The sequence below is a fragment of the Psammomys obesus genome, unplaced genomic scaffold (genome assembly GCF_907164565.1).
Source record: "Psammomys obesus unplaced genomic scaffold, mPsaObe1.curated_primary_1811, whole genome shotgun sequence".
Taxonomy (NCBI): domain Eukaryota; kingdom Metazoa; phylum Chordata; class Mammalia; order Rodentia; family Muridae; genus Psammomys; species Psammomys obesus.
This window is the reverse complement of record NW_026596134.1, coordinates 19,486,603-19,501,022: the sequence shown is the minus strand read 5'-3', so window position 1 is coordinate 19,501,022 and position 14,420 is coordinate 19,486,603. Positions and strand designations below refer to the sequence as shown.

General features: G+C 42.5%; 1 protein-coding gene and 1 pseudogene across 2 annotated transcripts in view; one reads left to right on the top strand and one right to left on the bottom strand.

Moving 5' to 3' along the window:
* Positions 1–14,420, bottom strand: part of Ston2 (stonin 2) — a 148,115-nt gene that overhangs the window by 112,981 nt on the left and 20,714 nt on the right. The window lies entirely within an intron of this gene.
* Positions 11,562–11,918, top strand: LOC129666094 (60S ribosomal protein L30-like; annotated as a pseudogene).

The window sequence follows — 14,420 nt, the reverse complement described above, 5'->3', positions numbered from 1 at the left end:
GTGAAAGGCATTCTGGGTACTTGTCTCGAGAAGCATTATGCTAGTTAGTAGCTCAAAACCAACAGAGGAACCCAACAATTGTGTGGCTTGGTTTGGACTGGAATTAGTTTCTCAGTAAAATCCTCACCCCACCTTTAACTGTGACTCATAAAGTGAGTCTTGGAGTCACCACAGATGAGCGGTGACTCACAATCAGCAGCAAGATCGAGCTGGAGACAACAGAAATTCCACTGAAGTCTCTGGGCTGCTTGCTACTGTACAGGCACCTTGTTCTTGGCATCACTTATGCCTTAAAAAGTGCAGAAGGAGAATGCGCTTGACTGACAGCACACGAGTCTTAAGTAGACCGTCTTAGGTCAGTCCTCTCACACTCACGAGCTCTGTGCTCCTGGAAACGTGTAAGGTATCCTTTGATACAGCAACCCCCAAGCGGCCATAGCTTAGCTGGGGGAGACGAGGCAGAATAGCAAACACAAGTCTGGAAATAACTGCTGGCTGTACGACATCCAGGGGTGGTGCAATTGTCAGCCATGCTCAGAGATGGAGAGACAAGGGCCTGGGGTAAGTTGCATGGATACGAAGGGTGCCCTGGGCTCTGGAATACTAAAAGCTGAGAGTAAGATTGTTCTGTTGGGAACTGGCTTTAATCCTGGTGGCACATGTCTTTAATCCTGGCACTTGGGAGGCAGAGGCAAGTGGATCCCTGTGACCAAGACCAAGACTAGACCAGTCTACTGAGCAAGTTCCAGGATAGCCAGTGCTACAGAGAAACCCTGTCTCAAAACCAAACCAAAACAACAACAAAAACCCTGAAAACAAACAAACAAACAAACAAACAAACAAAAGACTGCTCTGGGCACAGAGGGATCAGTGTGAGTGAAGACTACTAGTAAATGGTTGGTAAGGATTATCTCTGGCCCAGTCTGATGAGAATGGAGATATGTATCAGGAAAATGTGGAAGAGAAGGCCCAAGGGACCGTAGCAGCTAAGGAGAAGATCCTGTGCAAAGTGAAAAGCTGCTAAAAGGTTTAGGAATCCACAGTGACTCGAGTGCACGCTTAAGAGAGAGTAACATTGCTCACTGTGTCCAGCAGCAGCTTTGAGGCGACAGTTACCAGTTATGGCAGCATTTCTGGTGTGTCCTATGGTCAAAAGGGGCTGACACCACTTGGAACTGATACTAGGCATGTTGTGCTGAGGTCAAAGAATTTGGCACTTTTAGAGTGTGTGGAAACACAAGAGACCAATACTATCTTGACACGGCTGAAAGTTGATTTCAGAGATCTAGACACTCACCTCTGTTCCCTAACCGATTCTGATGGCCTGTCTTGCCGAACTGCAGGGATAGAGTTAAGAGTCTAGAGACAACCAAGGGCTCTCTTGTACCTTCCCCTGGAACTGGATGTATATAATATACATCTGAATATAAAAGAAAGACAAAGCTATGTAGGAACGGAACACAGTGTAATGGCACAGCTCGCCTGCAATGGCTTCCACTCTGCTATCTGAAAGGGACAGAAGTGGTGTCCGGTGCAGTGAATGCGTCTGAAGAACTCGCTGGACCAGCTCTCTCTAATTCCACAGGTTCAGCCCTCACTATCTCTCATCTCGTTACTAGTCTCTTACTGTCTCCCTGTTTTCAGCCTCAACCTGTGGCTTATTATACAAGTCACTATGCTAGATTCCAAAACACCTCAAATGGCTATGCCACGGCTCTCCTTAAAACCTTATCTGCTAGTCACAAAAGAAAATGAGAATGAGAAATTCACAAAGGCTCCCTGAGAGCAGGGGCTGCACAGCCTGCCTGCTGCCGGCTCCTAGCTTTGAGTACAGCGCCTTGTGCCTGCTGGGAGTTCGATAAATACTGCAGCTCCTGTGAGGCATTCTGAGAGTATATCCTCATCTCCTTTGCCTCTGTCTCCCTATGTGGACTCCGTCTTCCAGACAAACTGAATTGTTTTCTACGAAGGACTGTTTCTGTACGTACTTTGTCTATTTGGCCATTTGTTCATTTATTTATCTCTGTAATAAACCCCAAATCTTCCCATTGGGATGTTTCCCCTACATTATCATTTAATGGGCTCCTATTCATCTTGAAGTCTTAGCTCCTTCTTTATCTTAGGTTTAATTCAATCAGCATTAAAGTCAGTGGTCTTCAACCTTCCTAATGCTGCACCCCTTTAATACAGTTTATTGTATTGTGGTGACCCCCAACCATAAAATTATTTCACTGCTACTTCATAACTGTAATTTTGCTACTGTTATGAACTGTGATATAAATATCCGTGTTTTCTGATGGTCTTAGGCGACCCCTGTGAAAGGGACATTCAGTACCCAAAAGTGTTGTGACCCACAACTTCAAAACTGCAGCTCTAAGTGGTAATCACCCAGTCAAAAACCAGAGAAGATAGATTCTTTTACTATGAAACCTTTATAAAGGGTGTGTTTGCTACATGCTTTTATTGCTGTTTGCTTATTTTGATTTTTCTACCCAATATCCAAAATTTCCTTCATTTTTATTTTTTTGAAAGAAAAAAATTACTCTCTGTCCCTCTTGTCAGGTGATCTGCCCTTTTTCAGCAGACATTGGGATCTGGAGAGAGAGCCAAATGGCACACAGACTTTGAACGATGCACAAGAAGCATGGCGAGCAACGGGAATCTGGTCCAAGCCCGGTGGCAGCAGCACCTGGATTCAGTAGTGATACTAACCAATACGGCATCCTAATCAGAGCCACAGCATTACCCTGGCTCTGCTCGCCGCTAGCCAGGTCTCATGATTCTTAACCTATTTTCCAAGCCAAGTTTGGCAGCTATCTGACAACCCAAAGACTTCTCCAATGCCTTCCATGGACTCACTTCCTTCTTACATTAGCCAAACTCAGTTTCTGTTGTTTCATTTAAGAACTCAGACAGTGAACCCATCCTCAGTTTCAACTAGTCTCATGTCTTATTCCCTGTTGGTCTGTGTACGGATACTACTGTAACTATATTCATTTACCCAGTGATAATGAAAGTGACTGATGTGGTGAGCTGCCAGCTAGCCTGAGAGTTCCTGAAGGAAAGGGGGTGTATCTTTCAAGTTGTCTCTAACACTCTTTTAACACTTATTTTCCTTCTATTGAAAATAGATTTTTTTTTCCTGACATTTCCCCCTCTCTGCTCTTCCTAGTTCCTCCCTACCTCCTCCCAACCCCATCCAGATCTACCCCTTTCTGTATATCATTAGAAAACAAACAGGCTTCTAAGGAATAATAATAAAAAAGATAAAAACTAACATATTGGAATAGAACAAAACAAACAAACAAAAGAAAAAGAGTCCAAGAAAAGGCCTAAGAAACAGAGATCTACTGTGCACACTCAAGAATTCCATAATAGCACTAAACTGAAAGCTATGATATATACTCAAGGAACTTGTAGAGTTGAGAGAGAGATGAAGATAGATAGATGATAGATAAGTGATAGATGAATAGATAGATGATATATAGAAAGATGATAGATAGACTATATGGTATATATGTATATTATAATACACATATTTTATGTATATTGCATGTACATATATACATAATATTACATACATATATGTATATGTTATATATGTATATTATATATGTACATATTGTAATAATATATATAAAATTAAAAAAAAAAACAAAGAGCCCTGATATGACATTATGAGACAAGAAATCTCCAAAGATGCCACTGAGTTCATTATCCACTGGCCAGCTACTGTTTAAGCTTAAGACTAGTTTGTTTAGCCAGGTAGTAGCAGTGGCACACGCTTTTAATCCCAGCACTCAGGAGTCAGAGGCAGACGGATCTCTGAGTTTGAGGCCAGCCTGGTCTACAGAGTGAGTTCCACGACAGCCAGGGCTACACAAAGAAACCATGGAAAAGTTTGAATGAATAAAATTAATATTTAGTCGCACAGTAGGTACGTTCTCAAGAACTTTTTTTTGAGATAGTAAATAATTTAGGAAGACACATTTAAATACTACTGTACGACAGTTTGAAAGAGGATGTAGATACAGGGCAATATGTTTACTTACCTTTCTCATTTACCCAATTGTTCAATTCTAAGGTGACAGCCACTAAATGCTGGGACTCCTGAAATATACCTGCTACAAACTGAATTAACTCTTCTAGGACAAAAGGCACATCAGGTTTCAAAAAAAAATGATTTTAAAAGGTGTAAAATATCTAATTAATGATTTTATATTACTATAGAAATGATTTCTTGGATCAAGTAAAATATCTTGTTAATACAAACCTCCTTTTCTTAGAAAATCTATTAAGATGTAAAATGATACATATGTGATTTATGCTGTGTTTGTGCTGGGCAGCATTGTTCTAAGATAGAGGTTCTCAACCTGTAAGTCCAGTTGGGGTCCATCTGAGGTCAAATATCAGATACCGTGCATATCAGGGTGGAGGAATGGAGTGAGAGATGTGAATTAGGGACATTTTAAACCTCGGGCAGTAGGAGGGGTTTCGGGGGTGAAAGTGTTTGATTCACCGGGGCGGGAAATGCCAGGGATACCTCATTTACCTCGGTACTTAATTATCCTATGTGCAGTCGGTGGTGGGAGAAGAACCCCACGTACAGTCGGAGGCATGACAAAAAATGATCGGTTGAGAGCTGAGGTAGCAGGACATCTCATTAGCATGGGGAGGGTATTTCCAGGAATTCCCCAGGCACACACTGAATGGGCTTCTTAGTGGGACTTGGTTGGTCCTGTCATCTCTCTGCGGGTTATATGGCACTCCTTAAAGGGTCTGGGGTTTCTTCAGATCAGGCAGAGGGGAGGGGGAACTTAGCTGAGGAAGGGAGTCTGTCATTTAGCACCAAGATCAGGGGCTTTCTGGTAATGCCAGACTTCAGCCTTAACAGCAAGGTCCAACCTAAAGTTACACTGCCACATAGTCATCTCTCTTTCTCTTTTTTAAATTTAGTTTTTTTCTTTTTTATTTCACACCCCAAGGGTGCCCCCTCCCTCTTCTCCTCCCAGTTCCTACTTCCCCCATCAAGTCACATCAGGACTGAGCATGTCTTCATCCCCAGAGGCCAAGCCAGGAGGAAATGATTCAAAAACAGGCAACAGAGTTCATGTTAGAAACAGCGTCGTCCCCACCCCCACCTCCAACTTGCCAGGCAGCCCATATGAAGACCAAGCATCTCATTGGCTACATGTGTGCAGAGAATACTCATATCTCTTAGCTTACCCTGTCTATGGCTGGTTTTCCTCCTAGATTGCTGAGTAATTGATGTAGATATCGCCTAGTTCACAGACTTGGAATTACTGGTTGCCGGCTGTGGTGGCACACGCCTGTAATCCCAGCACTTGGTGAGACAGAGGCAGGTGGATCTCTTTGTTCGAAGCCAGCCTGGTCTACAAAGCAAGTCTAGAGCAGCAAAGACTACGCAGAGTCTTTTTTTATTTTTTTTTATTTCTTAAAAAAAAAATACTGGTTAATAATAATAAATAGATAAATAATTATTAGGAGCTCTTAATAGAAAAAAACATTATTACAAGCTTTGTTTGAGAGCATGGTCATACCCCAAGGATTCCTGCATCTTGGCTAGAAGCTTATACTGGTAATAATGTGTTAGCAAGGTCTTTTTACTGAATCGAACTGGACCGCCAAGGGCCTTTGGTATTGTTAGTGGTCTTTGTGACTGTCTTTGTTCTGGAACAGCATCTTTAGGGAGCTTTACGTGGTTTCAATCTGTGGATAGGCACCCCAGTCCTATCAAAGATTCTGAGCAGATTCTGACAGGCTTCTTCTCCCTCTAACCCTCCCCATACAACTCCCTATCTCCTGTCTGACTTTGGTGTTACTTCTAAAGGGTTGTGTGTTGGGATCTTGACCTCCTCAGAGCAGTGCTGAGGTGGTAGAAGCTTTAAAAGGTGGAGCCTGTCGAAGATAAATTATGTTGCAGAGGCTCTACACTCATACACAGACTAATGCCGTCTCATAAGGGCAGCCTGGTATAAACTGCAGCTGCCTCAGGCCTTGATTCCCCTGTATACATGGCTGCTTCCCATTCAGCATTTCCATCACACCATAGCACAGGCACAAGGTCCTTACCAGGATGCTGGTGCCATGGTGTTTGAATCTTCCGAGCACTAGAATTACAAGCCTCTTCTTTATAAACTTTTATAAACCTCTTCTTTACATTACCTTGCATTAGGTATTTTGCTACAGCCACACCAAATGTGACAAGGCACACTCTATCCTGTAGAGTCCAGCTGCTAAAATTGCTACATGTCCTGATCTCACAGGAGTGCTGTGATCAGCTTAAACTCCTGGAAGTCAGGAAACGCTTGATGACTGGTGAAACTGACCTCCTGAGTGCTCCTGACCCCTGGAAGGAAATCTTGTGCTACATCTTGAACAGTGCCTGAAAACGGTCATCATGTTGTGCATAAATACTGCTGAAGGGCCATTTTGCCACCAGTTACAGCTAGAATTGGGAGTTTTCCCATACAACATTCTTTCCTGGTTGTGTTCACATATTTTTTTTTTTTAAAGCTCAGGTTATCTAAAGGTAGTTTGATAATACCTCATCTCTGAAAAAATACACCTCATACTTGGAAGTTTTCCTGACCTTTTAAAAGTCATGAGAAGTAAAGAAGGGTCTTAGGTAGTTATCTGGAAATTCCCTCCAGAGATGAAGCAATGTTTTATCCTCAAGTCATAATTTCAAACTACTTGACTATAAGATTTTTTTTCTTTGAAATCTTTGCAGCTGTGCTATCCAACAATACCAAGGCCCCGCACTCAGAGTCAAAGATCAAACTCATACTTGGCTTGAAAAACAGGTTAGTCATTGCCTCCGGTCTCTGGCTCATTCCTGAGTCAGTGACCCCGAGTGATAGGTATCCCAGGCACTGAACAGGGTGTCATGGAACTGTGTGGCATAATCAGGTCTGCAGAGCACTTCCCAGTCTCAGGTAATAGCTTACTCCACTCCGGCAAGTTCACCTTGACTTAACCGGTTTCACACTCTAATATTTTGCTCTGTGAAGATAGGTAGTTGGTGTGGATAACTTGCTCTCGTCTATGTTTTATATCTGTGATCCGTGACTATGTATCCATCTAATACAATATGGTCTTGGACTCTACAGGAAGCTTTAGGGTCCGTCCTGGTGGCTATATTTCCCCCATACAACTCTAAGAAAGTTCCACAATAAAAATAGCTTCATAGATTACTTCAGTTTCTTCATGCTATTTCGGGATTTTCTTTTGTTGAGGATCTAACTCAAGGCCTTGTGCATCCATCAATTGCCCTCCATTTATTTGTACAATAACCCTGAGATAACTAAAACAGGTTATTTCTCTTAGTTGATATACAAAGGATCTGGCTCAGTTGTAGAATGAGCTAAGGTCACAACAGACTTAGGACAGGACCACAAGTCTCCAAGCTCTGCACTCTGTACTATACCATATTTAGCCTTGGGGAAAACAGGAATGACACTATTAGCAGTATTCGATTATCTACTTCCTCTCAACACCCAGCACTGAGTATGGTTTAACTATCAGTTTAAGCCAGGCACAATTCCTATTCTTGTGTTTGTTAGCCTCCTTGGACCTTGGGTAACCGTCTCACCAAGTTCCAAACCATGCGACTTAAATGGAGATATGGTGAGTTAACGTAGTTCTGGAAACTATTTTTCTTATCTTTGTTTTGCTCTTTCCGGGAAGAAGACAGACGGAGCTCAGGTAACTATAATCTTTCTTATTTGACTGTTTCTTTTGGAAATTTGGCAATGGTTGCTAGATTAATCATATGAGGAAAAGGTTAGGAGGATCATCATCATTGGCCCTAATTTCACCAAGCCACTGGACCAGTGTCCATAATCAAACACCTATTTATTGCTATGTAGAAAAATATTTATTTTTGTTTATGTTATTATAACTAGGTTTTCTGATATATATAGATAGAAGAATGTGATGCTGTTTTTGTTTGGTTAGTTGTTTTCTAAGAGAAATAAATAGTGGAGAACAGAGAGCTGAGGTGACCCCAGGATCCCTACACACTGGCTTAGTCCCATGGTCTTATTTCTCTTGTGGTTCCTGCCTGGTAAAATGGATTTTATGGATACAATTAAGCTTACTCTTAGTGGACCTGAAGAAGTGAAGATAATGTAACTGAACCCATCCTTACTGAGGAGTCCTAAAACAAGTACTACAATCACACAACTATAAGAACCTGAATTCTGCTACAAGTCAAAGCCTGGGGGAACTCTGAGTTCAGTGAGCATAGTACCAGCCCCTCTAATTTACACCTGGGAGTTCAGCTGAGCAGAGAACCCACCCAGCTATGCAGAGGTGGGGCTTTAAGAACTGTGGGATAGTAAGCAGAGGCTCTTTACATCTCTGATGAGTGATTTGTTATATGTCATCAGAAGTTATGTATATTGGCAAAACTTCTGGTTTTCAATTAGTTAAAAAAAATTATGATTTTTTTTGGGGGTGGGGTCTTTTTTTGTTTTTTAAATGGGAAAAAGAACCAGTCTAGAGCTCAAAAGCTTGAAAACAAAACTTCTCTTCAGTAGTATCTCAGTATAAACAAGGGACAGAACTACAACTAAAATCAACCATTGTTGCAACCACAGTACGTAATAAATCAAAGAAAAGTCAAAACAAAATGCAAGAGAAATGATGTATACAGCATTTGGAATGCATTACAAGGATAGTCTCTGTCCAGAAGATTAATTTTTTTTTTCTGCCTGGCTTTTCAAGCTCATGGGGATACTAGCTTGCCTTTTTGGATCCATGCTGCAAAGCCACCATTTTTAGCACAAAAAGTTAAGAAACAACTTGAGCTAACATCAGGAGGCCAGTGAAGTGTCTATGGTTTCCTGGATCTTAATGATCAACTCCTGAGAAGGGTTCTTCCTACCAGTGAAGGATACTAAATAAATAGCCTTTTGAAACAGGCTTAAGTAGGATGAAGGGAGAATGAACAGATAGGAAAAAGAGAGTCAGGGGTGGCACTGTGGCAAAGACTCATAGGGTTCTGCTTGAGGACTACGTGCAAGATAGTCATTGACTGAAGTTGGAATTAAAGTCAAAATTGTTAGCAAAATAAGCTTCTCTCTTTCACTCTTTCCCTTCCTTTCCTTTGCCCACCCCCTCTTTCTTTTATAACAAAGTGTTTCCTAGAATTCCCCCATCTTCCTGCATCAGCCTCCCAAGTGCTGGGAGTTTTGGTGTACACCACTATACCCCACTAAGCCTTTGCTTTACACTCACATATGTTATAAATGTTTTTTTATATGTCAGAGAGCGATGTCTACTAGGTGCTTAGAGCTCAAAGGTAGAGAATCAAAGGAGAAGTCACCATCATACACAAAGGATCAGGTCATCTAGAGAGAGGCTGTAGCAAAAGAAGAGAAAGGGCCCTTGCTTTTCCATGCCCAGTGCAGTTGGGACTCAGCACTACAGGGCCCCACCTAGTCACAGGACACAGATTCCAAACCACCTGAAACTGAATAGCCAGCCCTTGTGGTACACTGTTGTGGTGTTCTGCCCTTAGACAACACGGTGTCCAGGAGCCAGAAGGCCTCAGGCACTCTATATCTGGGAAACAAGAATTTAAAATAGAGCTCTTTTCAAAGAAATTCCTTGACTAGAACACATGAACGCGCCAAAGAATTCAGTCATCGCAGGAGGAAATAGCGTCACTGGTGACTGCTACCAGGAGATGAACAGATGCCAGGCAAGTCATAACAAGAGCAGGGGCCTCTTAAAAACACAGGTAATTTCAAAAATTTGGAATAGTTATTAAATCAGTTAACGTGGGAGGATGCCTGGTGGACTGTTTCTATAAAAAGCAAGGTCTACATATTGTGTATCTCTGAGGAGCTTTGTCTCTGACAGTAATTCAGGTGTTATTGAGGCTTCCTGGGGCCATTAAGTCTTCCCTACGGCCGTCAGAGGCAAAGACACAGGGAAGGAAAGCTCTGCTGCCACTGAGGCTAATACCTGTCTCTCAAGCATTAGTCACAGTCAGCCTTACTTTTGCCACTCCACAGATGAGGTATATCATTACTCATTACCTTTACTCTTCTCATCAACCTTGAAAGATGACACTGTTGTTAGTGTCAGCATTTGAGAGGTGACAAGGTTGAAGCCAGAGAGGTCAGATGTCTTAGTCAAGTTCAGGTAGTGCAGGAATTCTGACCCCAAACCTTTTGACTTTAGAGGCAATTCACACACTTACCTACTTAACCATCATGGATTATGAGCCTTGCTAAACTCTGACACTATGGTAGATGGTGGAGATAAATAAATAAAGAATGCAGACTCTAGAGATGCCAATTATCCAATGGCTTCATTCCACGAAGGGCATCTAATATCGCAGTAGAAGGACAGCAGTTGGATACTCTCTCTGTAACTTTAAATGAATGTCCTGGCACCAGAGTACTGTGTAGCAAAAATCATATAAGTATCTTTTGTAGCACATACAGTTCCTGTGTGCCTAGCAAAATTATGTAAGATCATGGGTTCTAGGCATAGGCAAAAATATTCAAGGTTTTGATTTGGAGAAGTGAAAATGTACAGAAAAAAGATTTTTTTCTAATCCTGTCTTTGAGTCTTTGGTTCATATACAATGGGGATCTCAGAAAAGCAAAACACGTATTTCTCTGTACCATCTTTGAGAAACTTTGAGCTTGATGATGATGCAGGGTGCTATGGAGGGCAAATACACATCTCAGGAGCTGGGAATACAGGAGGGATCCATGGAGGACTCTTATGTGACCCGTCTCAGAATGAATGGTAATTCAGAGCACAGGTCATTCAGGCTGCCCAGCCAAGTTCCTCATTGTGAGTGAATCAGGGACTGTTTCCTAGGTCCTCTAAGCCTGTTTCCTCTGACAGTGATAGGAATCTGTCCTCAACGGTTCCTGTGAGATGAAAATAGATGCCGTGTCTAAGACCGTTAGCAAAGGGAAGAACAAGTGCTCGACTGATGGCATTGATCATCATTGATGTTTCCATTAATCAAGGGTGAGTAGGAGTGAGCTTGGTAGAGAGAGAGTGTGCCTGACCCTTGTGGTGATGGCATTTCAGGAAGTGAAAGTGGAAGAAAAGGGGAGACCTCAGAAATTTGGTGGTGGTTGGGGCGGGGGGCGGGTCATAGTGAGAGTTTCAGCTTCATACAGGAAACAGCTGGTCAGTGTGATCTGAGGCTCTGGAAATAAGTGTTGGATGTGAAGCAGCCATGTGGAGAGTCACAGCCCTACACAGCCACCAGCAGTCCCTTGGAGCAGTTCCCTTATCCCTCAGGGACCTCCACACAGGTAAACCAGATCCTTGACTCCAGGCAGAAAGAATTCCAGCTCAAGCCAAAGAGAAACAAATAGGAGAACAATACTCCATTCCAAAACTTGTGTGGTAGCTCTAAAGATGATCAGTCTCCCTCCCTCCCTTCCTTCCTTCTTCCTCCCCCCCCTCTTTTAAAAGACAGGATCTTATGCCTTTCTCATTCTCCAGCCATATTGGCACCTGATCTTGGTTGGGGATTGTCACGCACCTAAGGCACAAAGATGGTGGCCGCAGATAAGATGAAAAAGTCTCTGGAGTGGATCAACTCTAGGCTCCAACTTGTTATGAAAAGTGGAAAGTATGTGCTGGGATACAGACAGACTCTGAGGATGATCAGACAAGGCAACAAGAAACTGGTTATCCTCACTAACAACTGACCAGCTCTGAGGAAATCTGAAATAGAATATTATGTCATGTTGGCTAAAACTGGTGTCCACTACAATGGCAATAAAACTGAATTAGGCACAGTGTGTGGAAAATACTACAGAGTATGTACACCGGCAAACACTGACCCAGGTGATTCTGATATTATTAGAAGCATGCCAGATAATAAAACGTTGCCAGAGCGGCAGATATAAAAAAGACAAGGTATTACTACGTAGACTGAGTTTTGAGGATAAAAGGCACGAGCCACCATACCCAGCAAGAGGTCAATCTTAAATGTCACAACCTAACATTAATATGTGCTTTTGTGGCTTTCTAAGTTACAGGTCGCAAAGGGTGTAATTTAGAAAGAGGTCTAACGATTAAGCAAGATTGAAAATGTAAGGTAAGGTTTAGAAGTTTAAAAACATGTAACTTCATTTTTTTTCTCTAAAGCTACCCTTTGCAAATGGAATTGCAAGGTGATTTTTGAGTATGATGTTTAGACTTACAGATGAGAGGTATAATGTAATATATCATATTACTAATATGGTAATACTCAAGATTATAAACAGTCTGGCTCTAAATAATCATAGCTGCTGTTTTTTTAACTTTCTTATTTGAGTGGTCTTTCAAAAAAAAAAAAACACTGTCTTGGCTGTTTTGGTTGCATAGGTTGTGTGGAAGGTTTCTGGCTTCAGGCAACACGAAAGACAATCCAGATCTCAGGGTCAGGGGTCTCTTTCCTTTCTTATGTTCCTTAATTCGTCCCACCTTTCTTCCTTGTCTCAGGCCACCACACTGGGTAATTCTGAGGCCCCATTCACACGATTACCTGTGTGAGCTGGGACCCTAGAATGTGAACTACACAGCCTGTGCAGTTGGTTGTAGGTTGGGGGCCTAGTCTAGGATCAGTCCAGGTGTTACCACTGCTGAGGCCGACTCACTCACTTCAGTCAATAGAGGGGGCATCAGTGTGACCACAGGTCCTGCCAACCTAAGTGCAGTATGCTAATCAATCCAAAGGCATGTAGTTGTGACTTGAGAATGTGTAATTATGCTAATTAAACTGTGCCTCTGCAAAAACATGGATTTTGCCATTCAGAAGGTCCCTCCAACATTCTCTACACCAAGATAAACAAGGGCTAGAAGATAAACAGCTTCAGGCAACACACCTCAAACTTGTCCAGACCTACGGTGAAGTGAGCCCAATGCAGCCTTGTCTGGAAAAACACACAACTTTATCTCTCCTGGGTGCAGGACAGACTGAAAAGCTGTTTTCCCCACCCTCCCTTCTTTGTAGAAATAGAACTTCTGCCTAGGTTGGCTTGACCGCCTTAGCTCCCCCTCCTTTTTCTGACATCTGCCTTCAGCACCACAGAACACATTATACCAACATCCCACCCCTTGTTGTATAACTGTAGGCAGACACATCCACATCCACAAGAAGAAACGTGGCCCTCTATCCGAATGCTACCCTGGAGATGTGGCCCAGAATCCCTGCACAGCACAGGCCGCTTTCCACACAAGCACCCACGTGTTAGAAGAAGCAGGGGAAAGCTGCTAGGAGAAAACCTGGACCTAGCAGAGAAAAAAACCGCCTAGAGCCACAGGGAATCCCTGGGTCATTCTTCACTCAGCAGAATAAAAGGAACAGCGATAGGGAAGAGCAATTAAGCTTGGCGATTAGGGGACCGCTAATACCATTAGCAGCTGAATAGAGGACGAATAAAGCCCCAGATCATATCCTAAGGAAACCAGGGATGGTTCGTAGAGAGTTTAGTTAATTAGAAGTGGATATGGTCAGATTCAAGGGTTTAAAAGAAAAAGTGGTGGTTACAGAAAATGAGGGGAAAAGTTTGGGGTTAAAGATTTTACAGTCATCCAGGGCAAGAGAATGTATGGGTCAGAACAAGGGCATCACTACAGGAAGTAAAAAGATAGTAGTAACTGCCTGACTTCTGGAATAGTTCTACTTATGGGAGGGAGACTCAAAAAGGAAAAAAAAAAAAAAAAAAAAAAAAAAAACAACTTTGGACAGCAGAATGGCTCACACCAGCAGACTAGGTCACCACAATAGGCAGGAGAAAAGTGAGGCTGGGGGCTGCTAAGGTACCTAAGAGGAAGCTTCTATAGGAAACATAAACGTAGAAAAGACTCAGTATTAGCATACAATCTCACATACAGAGGAGGCAGGGAAATGACCCAGCAAGGGCCTTTGGGCCTTCAGTTATCTGCCCTCATGGAGCTTCTGCTGGTCACAGAACAACACCCATGCACTTCTTCACTAACCCAGCATTTGTTTGCCATTCCCTGTTGCTTGACATATCTAGTGAAAATCTGTGGCTAGAGATGACTGAAAATCTACCTCTTCAAAGAGATAGGCAGATGGACAAACATGAAATAATGTGATTAGGGCTACACCGGGAGAATCCAACAGTGCCAAGAGCATGCAGAGGAAATCAGCTCCATCTGGGGCCAGCTAAGAACAAGGGAGGAGAGATAATGATTAGCCACAGGTTTGAAATATAAATGGAAATTAGCTAGGATCAGGGGACACCTGGTGAGAGAAAAGGACATTCTTAGATGGCAGCCTGGTCTCAGCAAGAACAAACCATGAAGGAAATACAGTGTACCATTTTACTCACCCATGCTCACACAGACATGATAACAGGCAAAACTACTGTTTACTATCAAAAAATATATGCAATAGGAAG